Source organism: Lepidothrix coronata, unplaced genomic scaffold (assembly GCF_001604755.1).
Source record: "Lepidothrix coronata isolate B3197 unplaced genomic scaffold, Lepidothrix_coronata-1.0 Scaffold80, whole genome shotgun sequence".
NCBI classification, from domain to species: domain Eukaryota; kingdom Metazoa; phylum Chordata; class Aves; order Passeriformes; family Pipridae; genus Lepidothrix; species Lepidothrix coronata.
Window position 1 is genome coordinate 605171 of NW_016690260.1, and position 15402 is coordinate 620572.

Sequence of the window (15402 nt, forward strand, 5' to 3'; positions counted from 1 at the left end):
ACATACAGCTGAAAAATTGCCGCTTCAGCAATGAAGCATGACAGCTGCTCAGAAACATCCCGTGTCTCTACCTGCTTTTCTCTTCACTTGGTTAGGATGCCCTCAGTAACTGTGCCCTTATGGAACTTTTAGCTATAGGTATTTTAGTTTGGGAGAATTGCATGACACATAGCTATCAAAGGATCCATTGCTATAACACACATTTTTTCCCATGATCGCCAAATTCATAATTCTATAGACAAAAAAAAAAATCCGTTTCCTCTGGATGTATGTCTCAAAGTCCACATAGGTATTTAATGTCATTAAAATGTTAGTGTCGTTAACATGCCAGTTTTTCTAGTCCTTCTTCATGATTAAATTAGAAGGGAAAGAAAACCAAAAACAATGTATGGAATCAATAAGTCACCTATAGTGAATTTCAGGTAGTTGCAATATTTTCCTCTATTGTTTTAGTATTACTTTGCAGTGAACCAAAAGTACATTAAAAGAGGAACCATCAGTATCCTTTTTATTTCTCATCCCAGATTATCAGCCCTCATGTCTTATTTTACTTTTTTAAATTGCAAGCACTTCTTGAGTTCTCATCCTTTGCTTTAGATATAGCAGCATCTGTACAACACCAGCTACCTTTGTCTGAAGGAAATGTGTGAAGTGTTCTAGGATACTGGTCTGGCCTGATCATGCATTCCTCAATGTTCCAATACCCAGGAAAGACACATAAAAAGATGTATAATCCAATTAATTATGGAAGTAGCAGAAATTACTGAAGGACAGTATAAAAGGATGGCACAAACCCATAAGAGAAATCCTATGGGCTCAGGAGCATACCTGTGACAGAATTTGAAAGGGAAATAATACATCATGAGAAAAGACTTTTAAGTGCTTTATTAACAAGAGAAAAAATGAAGATAATAGTTAACAACAAAATACAGTTAATTACTAGCAAGTGGGTTAAAGCATTGATTCTAAGACAGGATTTGGGAAGTGAACTTATATCTATTATTAGACTAATTAAGTAGTAAAAAAAAAAAAAAGTCTTCAGGAACACAAACCCTGCTCCAGAGACAGATGTTTGCCTATTTTCCAGCTATATCAATTGGATTAATAAAAGAGAGTGTCTTTTTCCCACAGCATTTGCTTGCTTATACTCTTAAGCTATCACAGTTACAGCATTATCACTATATCTGGAAAGTGTTCCGTGATCTTTTTGCTTTAGCCTTTGCTTACAGATCAGTTTTAATGTCATAGTCAATCTCATTAAAATCACAAATAGAAGAGTGAAAATCAGGATAAAAAAGTGAAAGAATTATGTAGAATTCACATAGATAATATTGTAATTTTCAAGTTGGCTAGGTTAAGTGTAATTCAGTGCTGAGAAAACAGAAAACAATATATAGCCACTAGCAATTATCTTTAGCAACTTTGGGAGTACAGATTCCAGAAGACTAGAAAGAGCAAATATTTACTTACTTTTAAAATGTCAAAAAGAAGAGAGTCTCACTTCAATTACCAGAAAAATATCAGAGCAAATAATGAAAAGGTCTATTTTTAAGAATCTTGAATATAACCAGTATGTAAGAGACAAGATGAATTTTAATAAATAAATCATGTCAGAGCAAATTTATTTCTCTCTACAGTAGATAAGATGCTTTAAGGACAGAGGAGAATAAATACTGTCATGCATGTTCTGGCTTTTGACATCTCACAGGACATTCACATAGACAAGTAGATTTAAGATAGTTATTTGGGAAATCCCATTCACAGAATTAGTCATCAATAGTTATCAATGATTCATTTTCAAATGAGCAAGACACATCAGGTCAGGTTCTGCAGGAAGCTGTATGACATATTCATTAATGAACTGGTAGATGATTAAGATGCTCTTTGCATTTTAAAATACACTAAGCTAAAAAGACTTCAAATCTTTTGGAGTACAGAATGTACACTTTAAGTTATCTTGGTGAACAGCAGAAATCTGAATCCAGCTAAGCAATTAAATTAATTCACAGATACATGTACAAGTGAAATTACCTGAACAAATATAAAATGGAGAATGACTAACCACACAAACAGTGTAGAAAAGAATCTGACAATTAGAATAGATCACAAACAAGCAATAAAATCATACAGTTGCGTAAGAAGCAATCATGCTGGCTTAGAGGAAATTAGTACATTTTATGTTAAGCACACAAAATATTCCTTCCATTCTACTCAGAGCTGGTAATTCTTTACCTGGATCCCTGTGATCACTGCAGGTTATCACATGTCAGTATGATACAATACATCGACCAGCTGGAGAAAGTCCCAAAAACAGAAATAAGAGTGAACTCAAGGGGAAAAAAAAAGTTATCCTGCATAAGACTTTGCAAGAACTGAGCTTGCTTAATCCAGGAGGGGGAAGACTAGGAGAAGATTTGATAACAGTTCTCAAATTTTCAGGATTCTTCGTGACAGCAGATAATGAATTGTTTTCCACAATCTCTGAAAAATAGAAAACATTGCAATAAGGAAGAACTGGGTTAGAGGTGGCAGAAATAATTCAGTGTGAAAGGCCAACTAAGCAACGAGTATTAGACTTACAGAGATTTTTCCTGATTGTTAGAAACTTTAAGGAGGAGTAAGCCAAACAGTGAGGACTGGTTTTCTGTATCGATCCTGTTTTGAAGCACACTTTTGATTTAGTATATCTCATAAATATTGCACAAAAAGTATAATAATCAAACAGTACACAACTTTCTACACTTGCTCTATTGCATAGACTCTGGTAATAAATATATATGTCTATTAAGAGTGTTGTAATGTAAGATGAATATGAAAAATGAAAGCAAATTGAATGCCATAAACAAGGATTCAAAATTCTTTTAACTCGGCATCATTCTAGTGACTACCGCAGAGGAATGGAAAGGGAAAATACCCATGCTTTTCACCGATTTTTTAGTCGACCACTACTTTCTGTTCAAATACTTCACTGATCCAAAGATATTAGAGTTTAATTATTAATTACACACACAAAAGGTGAATGCCTTTGTGAGCAGTCCATATTGCATTGGCTTCTAAGGTTACTGCATGCTCAACAATTTTCTGTTTTTTCATACTAAAATGTAAATAAAATAAAATCAATTTCTGCACCCTGTAGCTCTGACATGGCTGTTATTTCAGAAATATCAATTTTTATCACTTTCTTTACCACTTTGAACTTTTCAGTAGATCATTAGTTACGTAATACTGTTGATGATATTTATATCATAAAAACATGATTATCAACTAACCTATAGGTTGGATATATGTGTCAGCATACCACACGAAGGCAAATCCTTTAAGCAGTCTGGATGACACTCCTCTAAGTTACTCAGAGAGCTGAAATAATGAAAATTATATCTTGTGCCATTAAGAGGGAAGGTAGTCCCCATCCTCTCTGACATAACTATATTTAAATAGTGTCTACTTTGCTGTAGCCTCCAATTCTTTGTCGCTTCTTACCTTAATATTTCTGAGAGGAATAACATAGGAGTGTTTAATTAAGCCTGTGATGTCTTTAATTTCCAGGTCTTTATAGTGTCTTAATAGCAAACGTGCACTCTTAAACAGACCTCTCTATCTGGGTGGAAAAGTTATGCCAAGACCAAGAGAAATTCTGCACACCAAGGTAGGAAGGACCAAGTCCACGAACAGTGAGAAGGCCATATGCTGAGCTTACCCTCACTACTTAGAACTATGTCTGAAAGTCCTTCTCTTTCATAAAACACACTTCCTATTCTTAAAATAATGGGTAATAACAAAGAATAGCTGCTGTTAAAAGCAGCTAATGTTTCACCTGTCCCTGTTAATGTGCACTCATAAAACTCAAAAGTCATTCACACAACTTTACTCACAATGGGAAATATAGACTATAAAAAGTGTTCACAAGATCACACTTGTGAGTATGGATACTTGCACTTAGAAAAAAAATCTATGTATCTAATAAATAATATTTTCTAATGAAAGTGAGCTACAAGGGACTCCTCATAAAATGTAGCACTATAAAAAAGACTCTTTCAGAAAGTTACTCTACTTCATCAGCAGGATTCTCAAAAATCAATGTCATCAAAAATAATATTTGAGAGAGGTTTTAAAGTTATTTTTAAAAACAAGTACACATACTTTCTGATAGGAAAGAGAAAGCTTGTGGTGAGCTGTACAAAACCACAACTTATTGCTGCTCTGATCATTATTTCCTTTTCCCATTTACTGGACCACATACCAAAGCAGCTAAGATGACAAGGTCCAGGAATAATTGTGTTGGAGCTTTAGAGCTGCCTCTAGGTTTGTCACATTGCTAGACTGCCCCTGTGTTGTTTGTCTTCCTCGTCCTCCAGAATTCCACTTCTTTCCTTTCAACATTTTTTCCTATAATTTGTCTGGTTTTTATCCATTCATGGGCAACTTTCCACTCAAACCCTGTATACATCCTGGACACACAAGGTGTATATAGCAGACCTTCAGGCTGCAAGTACAGGTTTTGCTCAGGTGGGCAGATGGATTTAAGAAGCACATGCCTACTGGCATTGAAAATGCATACCTGAGACACATCCTGCACACAGTCTGAAGGCTTCACAAACATATACCACACCCCCTTAGCCAAGTACCCCTTTCCTATTACAAACACAATGTCCTTTTTTTTTCCTGACTAGATCCTGGTTCAATCTGGAAAACTCAAACTTGATCCCATATTTCATGTGCTCTGTTCAAGTCAGGAAATCTTAGTGTGCTGTCTGGAAGCACCTTAAGGACAGAGGTGGATTTGGTTTGAATTTCGTATTCTGCCAATGAGATGAAAACAGAAGTCTCACTTTTTAGGTGGTACTTGTGTCTACACCACTCAGACAGAAAGCTTCTGAGAGCATCCAGAATATCCTGCATGCCTGCACACCAAATATGTTTGAGTCACTCCCAGCATATATCACTGTACCTCCTACGGGTATCCACAGAGAAAATCCTGGGGCACTGGTTTTGTGGTGTGCAATAAGTCATCCATCACTCATCCTCCTATTTTACACACTATGTCGATGGTATGAGCCTACTGTGCAACCCTACATAAGACACGGGGTCTGGGAAGTAGAGGCAGAAACGATGGTCACAGCCAGATGCAGGCCTCACAGTGTCAGGCCTCCCCACTATTTCCCAAGTGTTGACTTTGTCTGAACTTGCAAATAGAGACTGTGCCTGTGCATGGAGTAAGGATAAGATGGCATAGAGGTGCTCACTGATGCAAGGGCCCCTTACTAGGCAAGCTGTGGAGATGCCACCACCACCAGCTCTGCCACCGAGGGTCTGCAAGCCGGAGGGTTGGTGCACCCCTGTGTACAAGAATCCCCAGAACAGCAGTGAAGCCACCCTTGCACCTACAAGGCACAGCTCAGAGACACAGTCATGGGTGTAGCCTCCTCTCACAGCAGGTTCTCAGTGCCCCTCAGCAGGTGGACAGTCAGGACAGTTAGCCTCGATGACACCTTCAACAGTGCCACAGGGCACTGGGCTTTGAGGTCCAGCTATCACACCAACTATCTCAATCACAATGTTTGTAAACCACTATTACAATATCCTGTACAAATAAGGGCTTGTCAACAAGAATAACTGCAAAGCTGCAGTCAGTGCTTGCATGGTATGCTGCAAGGACTGTATGCTGCAAGGATGCCCGGCCTCTTTCTCCTGCTGTCCCTGCGTAGTGCCCTGTCAAAACAGTCATTGCTACCCCATGGGAGTACAGGTAGCATGTACCACAGGGGAGAAAGAAACCCAGATAAGCAGGGTGCAGGAAGGAGAATGTCTAACCTGTCTTCCCACCTTCTTGGCCTCGGTTTTGATCCATGCATCACAAAGTGATGTGACTGGTGATCCACGGAGATAAGGAATGAGCCTGCATTCTCCTTTATTTGGACACTGGACACATATCCAGAAGATGAAAGTGGACATATTACATCTTTACCAAGCTTCATCCAAGTAGCTTCACACCATCCATTGCCAACTTGCATTTCACGAACACAGACTTTCTCCAGTGATAAAGAAACATTTACACCATAAGTCCTTTAAGGTCAAATTTTTGGACTAAAAACAAACTTGTGTTTTTTAGGAATGACAGAAAATGCTATGCATGTACTGATAGATTGAAAAATAACAAATTGTCTTTTCAAAAATATTAAAAATGCACATTAGGAACCATTATGAAAAGACACTAATATTGCACAGTACAGATCACATTCTTATCTCCAGAACATCCTGACCTGAATCTGTCCTTATTCAGCTTTTTCAGGAAGATGGAATAATCCCTAGGGACTTCACCAAGCACAAAGAGGCAAAGTGATGTGTCCACAGTAAGTAAAGCAGTGATTCAGAAACATCCTTCCTCAACCTATTACTTATCAAGCAATATTTCCCCACCTTATTAACAGGCTAAGAGATCATGAGAATCAATGAGATTAATTGTGCTTATAGATAAAATGTATATTGCAGGTTGTGTTTTGTTACATCTGGGGTTGAGGAGAAATCATACATTGCATCAAATGACTGTCAGTTCTGCTGCAAGCACATTTCTCACTGCTCAGCTATAAATAGTGCTCACAACAGATGTGAAAAGTATCACGCTCCATTCTGAGGTGGGAAATCGCTGAAGAAAACTGTTCTGGTAAACAAGCCCTTCCTGGATGGCTGTCTGAATAACTGGCAGTGAGCACAACTCCTGGATCACTCTGCTGACAAAAACTCCCTCACTCCTCCCTGCTACTAAAGCAAGGCTGCGTGTCAAGGAAGGCTGAGGCCACTAATACAGAAACTGAGGAGTATTGGTGTCAGCCTTAGAAAATGCCCTTTTTTTGCCTGGCAAAACTGCCCTTTATAGCAAATCATCTCCTGGATATGGCCCGGGTGTTTAGTGCAGCTCACATCTCAGCTGTTGATACCACCATCTTATTGCCAGCCCTCACCACAGGCTCAACAGTGGCTCAGCCCCCATGGCAGACACACCAGATGTATTTTCCTGAGTTAGAGATTCCCAGGGACAACTTCACAGCATGTACACAGCCTCTTTCAGTGCTGCTAAGAAAGACTTTTCTTGTGTCTCACTGGAGTCTTCTCTGCTACAGTTTAAGAACATTTTGCTCTCCTGTCCAGCAAAAATATGGAAAACAAACTATCCTCATTTGCACCCTTTTTGGTTTGCTTTTGAACATCCTAGACAAGGTCACTATGCCTGCTAACAATATTTTACATAGTTCAAAACTGTTAGGTGTTCATATATCATCCTGTTCCAGAGAGTACATGGGACACAGCAGGGCTGCTGCATGTAATCATTTGATGGAAAATATGTTTAAGGTATTACACACCTCTGCTCTCTTCTGCGCTGTCATACAGGATCTCCAGTACCTTGATGGCACAGCATTTTCCAGGTCTGTTTTCCTGCTTCACCAATCACATGCCCCACATCCCATGCAGCACCCCTGCCAGGGAGCCTGGGAATTCATTAAGCCTTATTTAAATGAGCATAAAATAGGCTAGCTGACTCTGCTATTACTAAACATACCACTAAACTGATACTGTTCCCCTTGGCAGTTTGCACAAGTCATCCTTCAGAGGTGCCCACCCCTTTCCACTGACCCTATGAGGAACACAGGCTCCTAAATTTTAGTGCACCAAACTGTATCTGTCTGATATCTAAAGCAGACAGTGAGTCAATCTTGCATCAGCACCAACATAGGTGGTTATCTCAGCATAGCACTTTTGGTGTATGCAATATTTGAGTAAAATCATGCAACAGACCTCCCACAAGCATTCAGGCTGGTAAAATTAATAGCTCAAATACTTCCAAAAGAAGCAGCCCAGTCCTGACTGAAATGAATTTTTTTCCAAATGTAAGTGAAAGCATGGAAAATATTTTGCAGTCTTCAGTCTGAAAATGAGGATAAGCATCTAAAGCAGAAGTCTTCATTCTGAATCACTGGTCATTATATACACCCTTTAGGTAGTTAATATTGAGCTTCACAGTATTGATAACATGTTGGAAACTTCTTTATAGCTATCCAAAGAGATAGCTAGAGATACCCTAGTTACCATTGACATTTAGAATATGTTAATTGTTTTCCTTCTCCTTTACTTTTGACAGCTACGGCTTAAGAAAGGACTTTGATATAGCCCATGACACCCTGAGGGTGTTTTTAAAAAGCACTTTGGGGGAAGAGGAAGAGAATGAATAAAAGAAAATAAAGCCTGATCTAAATTAGTAATTTACATGTTCCCAGGTGTTTCCTTCTTGAGATCTCACATAGAGCAACTGCATCAGATCACCTGTAGTTTAAGGTTTTCAGTTTGTCACTAAATCTCTCCTTCTTTTTCATAAGCTTATCTCATGTCTTCCAGAGTACTGTTGTTTTCAATTCACATCGTCTGCACAAACAAATGAAGCACTCCCTCCCCCACAAACACAAACCCATGTGCACTCATGCTCCTCTCTTTGGTCTGCATAAGGTAGCTTGGCACCAAAATGATATGTGATTAAGTTTTAACAAGTGTCAAAGCCAAGTGGCTCACAGACACTTACCTGGAGATCAGAATGAGGTTTAGGTGCTTTCTGAAATTCAAATTAGCAAGTGTCATTCTTCCTGCCTTCTACCACACTTCAGGGAATGTTTGATCTGCAGAGAGAGAATGAGACACAGAAAATGAGCAAGAGAGAAACCTCCAGGATCCAGGGGCTCAGAGTTCCCACTCCCCCACACTGCCACTGTCTCTGGGAGCATGTGAATAATCACAGTTGCTCTTGTTTACATGGCCCTACTGCAGGGCACTAATGTAATGTACTGTAGAACCAAATTCCTCATAAATATTTAGGTCAAGGATTTCAGCATAGAACAACAGTACAATTAACAATTCAAAATGCTGCTACTTGAAGTTATTTTTGATATCATCAGCTGGAAGTGAGCAGACATGCCTTTGTTAAGTTATGATGTAGTCTATCATTTGTAATACAGTATCAGTGCAAAAAAAACCAGTTCCTAAGAGCATTGATCAGAAAATTCATAATCTTTTTTTGTTTGCTAAAGCACGCATTTTATTTATAAAGACTCTCATGATCTCTTGTTACTGCCATGTTGCCCAGAAATAAAAGGGAAGGAAGGAGATCTAACATCTCATGACCTACATGGGTTCTTTATTTTTAAAAATGCTAAATTTAGGTAGTTTCTGTATCAGACAAAAAAATTAAATAAATCGGCATACACAAAACGTATTTTGTACATCAACTTAAATATAAATTTTACACTTCACATAGTGGTCCAAATTAATATATCAGTGTTTACCTACATCTACCCCTCATACCTCTTTACTATACTATTATACAAGTGCTTGAAAAAATATGACAACACCTACAAACATAAAAAGAGTTGCAATAGCAAATCACAGTGTATGAGCAATAGTGATCTCCTTTCTTTTTTAACTGAAAACTATTAAGTCCAGTGAACTGTAAGACCTGCATCCTTTGTTTACCCAAGTATCCCACTAAGCTGCAGCTGACGTATTGAAAAGGAAAAGAAAGATAAAATGAAAAAGAAACCAAGTATGAAGAAAATAAGAACTGTCCAAGAAGCAGGGTTTTCCTCCTGCTTATGCTCAGTCATCAGCCTTCTATCTTGGCAGCTTCTGTGTTTGCCTGCTCAAATCTGAACAGTTCATCATCCAAACTTACACCGAGCCAGGGCCTGTTTTAACCACACTGCATACACTGACATTTTCTCCAGTTATACACATTTTAAATACTGAGTCCCTTCTGCCACAGGACGGAAATAAAATGACATCTAGTTATAGTGAATCTTCTAGTTCTATACTGGCCTGTTGAACTTGGGATTAATCTTTTTCTGGATATTGATGTGATTTTGGGTATTGATATAAGCAGTATAAAAAATACATGGCACCAGGTGGGAAAATGTATGATCAAGGCACCATGAAATCTTTATCTTTTCTGTGTGTTTTTCCTGTAGTTCCAGGAAACTTTGATTTCATTCCATCATCAAATTAGACAAGAAGCTGCTACACTAAGTCCTCACAATGGAGGCAGTGGTGTGGTTATGCAGCAAGCACATGGCAGACAGCAGAGGAATCCATTCACAGTGACTCTTCCTGGTTGAAAGCTGGAATAAACACAGCCCTGTCAGACCACGCTCTTGACTGCGTCTAATTCTCAAGTGACCTCTTTTCCTACTCACAGAGAAGTGCAAGACAAGGACAAAGGAGAAGTAATACATTTGAAACCATATATGCCTTTCATTGTTAATAAGAACTCTTATTATATATAAAAGAGGTACAGTTGCTAAGTCTTATTAACAAAGAATCAGAAAACCACACCCCCCTGTGACTTGCTAATTATGTACCCATCCCTGTAAGCATTCAAGGCCAGGTTGGATGGGGTTCTGAGCAACCTGGTCTAGTGAAAGGTGCCCCTACCCAAGGCAGGGGAGTTGGAACTAGATGATCTTTAAGGTCTGTTTCAGTCCAAGCCATTCTATGATTCTATGGGCACAGGATGTGCTGTGTACCTTAAAATTTTTGCAATGGTCCTCTAACTTGTCTTTGAGTGCTGCTAATTTTAATGTGGCTATTTTTTGAAGGCAGCAGTAAGATCTGAGTGCTTTCTGAAAATGCGAGAGGATTTAAAAGGATGAAGGGTCCGGATCTGAAGACATTCTTTTTATTTTATTTTTATTTTAGTTCTTTGACATACTCGACAATCTATTCTTTTAGACTGATGCAATCCGTTCAGAAAAGGTATCATAGCAGCAAGCTTGAACTGCAGTGCAAAAAAGCAACAAAGAAATTGCTGTGTTCACCTTGTCCTAAAGACTTTTTCCAAATATATATATATATACATACACACATACATAAATGCCTTTATTTATAGCTCTTTTGAACTATAGAAATGAAGAAAGAGAAAAGCATTGAATAATTCATCGAATTTTCTTCCTTTATCACTCAGGTCCAATTTTCCCACACGAACATATAAAACCAAGCTGAATTCTAACAAATTATTAATATTAAAGATGCAACTGTAGCATTTTATCCCAAAGAAAAGAAGTCTTGCTAGTCAGCATTGCTAGAGTTTCTGTGACCACTTGGAGACAGGCATCTAGATCTGAAGCAGCCATCCTTGTCTCTGTGCGTAGTCAATGTAGATGACAGAGGCCAGGGACTAAGAGGTCTCATCCTAAGCAGAGAGGTAAAACAAACCACCTGAATACATTACAAAAGTATCTATTTCTCACACTAAAAATAAGGGGAGCCTGAATAACTACCTCAGGCATGTACCCCACAGATGTTTCAAGTCATGAGAGATTAAACATTCACTGTGTCCAGCCTCTGACAAACCAACCTACTCAATTTGAATTATGACTACAGAAACTGTGCCAGACAAATACATATCAATATTCAAAAATATTCTAAATATACTGCTACCTTAGGGTCACTGCAGGTAACTCCAGTTAAAATGTGCTCTCCAGGAATATTCAGCAAGATCCATTGCAAAGTTTATACGTCAATAAAACACTCTCCTGTAATAATAGAGCTTTGACTTGACTGAAGTGAAATTGAGCATTATGCAGAGAATACCCTTGCTATACTGTTTACTAATTTAGCTTTCAAGACTGTGTTTAGAGGCATGTTGAGAATTAACTAGCATGTTCTCTATTTGTGGATTATGTGGGTAATTCCCCAACCTGAAATACGAGTACATATATCTAAAAATAAAGCTCCATACACAGTTTCCCAGTAGACAATTGCTTATTCATTTAAAATGTATGTTTACTTAAAATTTCGTTCTCTGGGATGGCTTTATGAAATATACATTTTATTTTAGCAGGGATTCCCAAAGGAGTCAGCTACCAGGCAGCCTTTTTCTAGCTCCTTCAGTACAAACTGTGTAAAGCAGGACATTAAATCTGCAATAACAGGCAACACTCAGAAATTAGAGTTTCAGCTGTGTTTATGCTGACAGTGCCTGAGGAGCATCTGGATCTGAACAATTGTTAGTACATTGGATAATTCATTCCCAGTAATTTGTTACCTGACATTAATTTCCTACAAAACCATGATATCTGAACGTGCTCCACATAAAATCACTCTTCAGGAAAGTCAGAGGCTAAGAGCAAATAACTGAGTGAAATTTCCCTAGTTATGAATGTTTTCAGTATTTTTGCATCCCAAACCCCTGTAAGACCCTCCCAGAGTAATTTTAGCTGCTTTTGTATTAGGCAATGAAGATATTAATTCTTCCAACAGGAAATTTACCTTAAATTCTGTCCCACGTTTTGAAAGCATGAAGAGAGACTAAAAAAACAGACTTAAGAAGGTTAAAAAGTATGCAGTCACTCTATTGTATAAATTTTCTAACTACCAGTGAATTCATACAAAAGACTTAATACTATACATCACATCCAACATGGTCACACAGACCATCTCCATTAGATAGAGTCTAATAGTACCTATATACCAACAAAAGGACTTGTTTATGAAGAAACATTTACTGCAGTTTTTCATGTTTTGAGTAAATACGATGCTCTATTGTATATTAAAAATCCTTCAAAATCAATGTCACAAACAGTCAAAACAATAAAAGTACATTACAAGGTTTTGGTTGAAATAAAGGACAGGGAAATAGTAGTATACTGTTTGGCAGGAGTCCTGAAGACATTTATATCAGGAGTCATTTAAAACTAAATCAAAAGGGATTCAGGCACCATTGGCTACAAGTAATATCAGCCAGGAAAACTAATCTCGATGAAATGACACTAAAAAATCCCATTTTTTAATGCACTGTTTTCCATCAAAGCCTTTCACAGAATAAATGTCTTGAAAGAGTTTGACTGAACTGACAGACATATCTGAACGTCTCACTCAGCAAATATAAATCAAGATGAAACTATAGATGGTTTTATAGAGGAAAATACAGGTAAACTCCAGAGACAGCTACGGCTTCTAGTAAGGAAACAAATATATTTAGTTACAAAAACAAACAGTTGTAAAATACAGGAGAGAAACTCTCCTCAGAGCTTTTATCCAGCAACTAATAGCAGAGGTGAGGAGTACTTGCTACAGGGAAAGTGGGCTACTCACAATATTATTAAATGTAGGATTGGGCTCTGCTCAGTCTTTCAGACCTGCCATATTTGCTGCATAGCCACCTATATCAAAATGCATTGAAACCGTAGGATAAGAAAACCACATATTTTTAGGCTTTTCTAAGTTGAGCAGGGCTCATAACAAGTGAAATACTGAAATAAAAAGAAATTTTAGGGGGGTAAGTTAGAAACAGAATAGGAAAACAGATAAGAAAGAAAATGTTAAGCAAATTTATTTTTTTTAATCACAAACTCTAGCTCTTTGTAGCCTAAGTAAGGTATTTACAGAAACCCTACAGCTGAGGACAATTTGACATGTAAAGAGGAAATGAGCTGTTGGTTTTGAAAGAGGACATCAAAACCAAGAGGCAGCACAGTCCATCATGAGAAAGTTACACAAGAATCATTTTACAGATTTGAAATGTTGAACACTACAACAGCACCCTGCTATTTAAAAACACTGTAAGAAACTTTCTGACTCTTTTCCAAAGCAGATAGACAGAGTTCTCTGTTTCCAGCCTCACCACATGTCATATTCCATTTCCTGCAGAGATAGAGTAATATCAGGTATACAACTTTAGGCTAAGAAAGGATACAATCCCTCAAGCTTCACCAGCAGGTGAGCAGATATTGTACCAGCCTTCCCCAAGGCAACAGCTATCAGCAGTCACATCTTTCCCCAGGAGAGCACACAGAAAAATCCATCTGTTTCCCAGTCAGGGTATTTATCATGTCAGTAAAATGATACAGAAATTTTGTTAGCAAACTTGTTACCCTCTTGACTGAAAAAGGCTTTGCAAGACTGAACAGTTGTTTCATAAATATAGACAGTTATTGCTTACAATTGTAGCATCAGTGCCTAGGTTACTTAAATGAAAACATTTCTTTCCCCTTAGCTGCAACCAGCCCACTGTTTATTTCTCTACTGGGGCTGCAGATTGGCAGTACTGAGGTGACATGGTTATCTGAAAAAAAATAGACCCTGGCTCGTTGTCCTGGTTCCAGCTGGGATAGAGTTAATTTCCTTCCTAGCAGCCGGTACAGTGCTGTGGTTTTGGATTTAGTATGAGAAAAATGCTGATAACACAGCAGTGGTTTAGCTGTTGCTCACAGTGCTTACTCTGTCAAGAACTTTTCAATTTCCCATGCCCCGCCTCCCAGTGAGGAGATGAAGAAGAAGCCAAGAGGCAATGTGGCCGAGGTAGCTGATCTGAACTGGCCAAAGGTATATTCCATACCATAGAACGTCATGCTCAGTATATAAATGGGGAGGAGTTGGTTGAGAGGGGCTGATTGCTGCTCAGGGACAGCCTGAGCATCAGTGGATGGTGAGGAATTATATTGTGTGCATCACTGGTCTCTCTTGAGTTTTATTTCTCTTTCTATTTTTGTTTTCTTGCTTTACATTTTTATTGTTGTTGTTGTTACTATTATATTTTATTTCAATTATTAAACTGCTCTTAACCCACATGTTTTATCGTTTTTCTGATTTTCCTCCCCATCCCAGCGAAGGCAATGGGGTGAAAATTGATCAGCTGCATAGTACTTTATTGTCAGCTGGGGTTAAACCACACTTCTTTTTCCCTTTTTCCCTTCCTTGGCGTTTATTTCCACCTCCACACCACACCAGGCTGCACAAATGTACTTGTTTTCCCAAAGTATCAACTCTGCCACTCAATTTACCAAGCCACCTCAGCAGGTCAGGGGTGCAGAGTTAATGTGGTCAGCGGGAGGGGAGGCAGCCAGGACAGGGTTACTCCGGCAGCCATGAGGGCTCAGATGCCCCACACACGACAGCTGATCCCCGTAACACCTCAGGTCAGTTTGATGACACTCTCCCATAAGAGGCCTAAATAATTAGAGACCTGAGATTTACAGTTACATATGCTAATTGCTTTGTAAAAAATCAGGTAACAAAAGCTGCTACAGCAATTCATTTATAAGTTTATTAGATGTATGACTAAAATTTCATTGAAAGGGTAGACCATGGGAAAACTCTTAAAAGAACTATGCTTTACTAAATAAATACGTCCACATCTAGTGTGACTATGTATCTACTGTTTATCAGAACTGCTATGGTCTATCATGTTGTCTCTTATAGTAAAAGAAATAATGATACTCATCTACCATGATAGAATTCCTGCTTATTTTAATAGATTTATAAACACTTTAGTTCAATTTGTCCATTAAATCACTAAAAAAAAAAAGCTTCTTCTGTTAAGTTTCAACTCTATTAAGCTTTGCTGGATTGCTGTACTCTTCATTACTG

The 15402-nt window shown here is 38.2% G+C and overlaps 1 long non-coding RNA gene across 1 annotated transcript in view; it reads right to left on the bottom strand.

Moving 5' to 3' along the window:
• Window positions 1-955: 955 nt before the first annotated feature.
• Window positions 956-15402, bottom strand: part of LOC108499925 — a 44221-nt gene continuing 29774 nt past the window's right edge. Inside the window, exons 5-6 of the long non-coding RNA XR_001875696.1 lie at window positions 8570-8663; window positions 956-2481 (exon numbers count right to left, since the gene is read on the bottom strand). This is a non-coding gene — a long non-coding RNA (uncharacterized LOC108499925). The remainder of the gene's footprint in view (window positions 2482-8569; window positions 8664-15402) is intronic.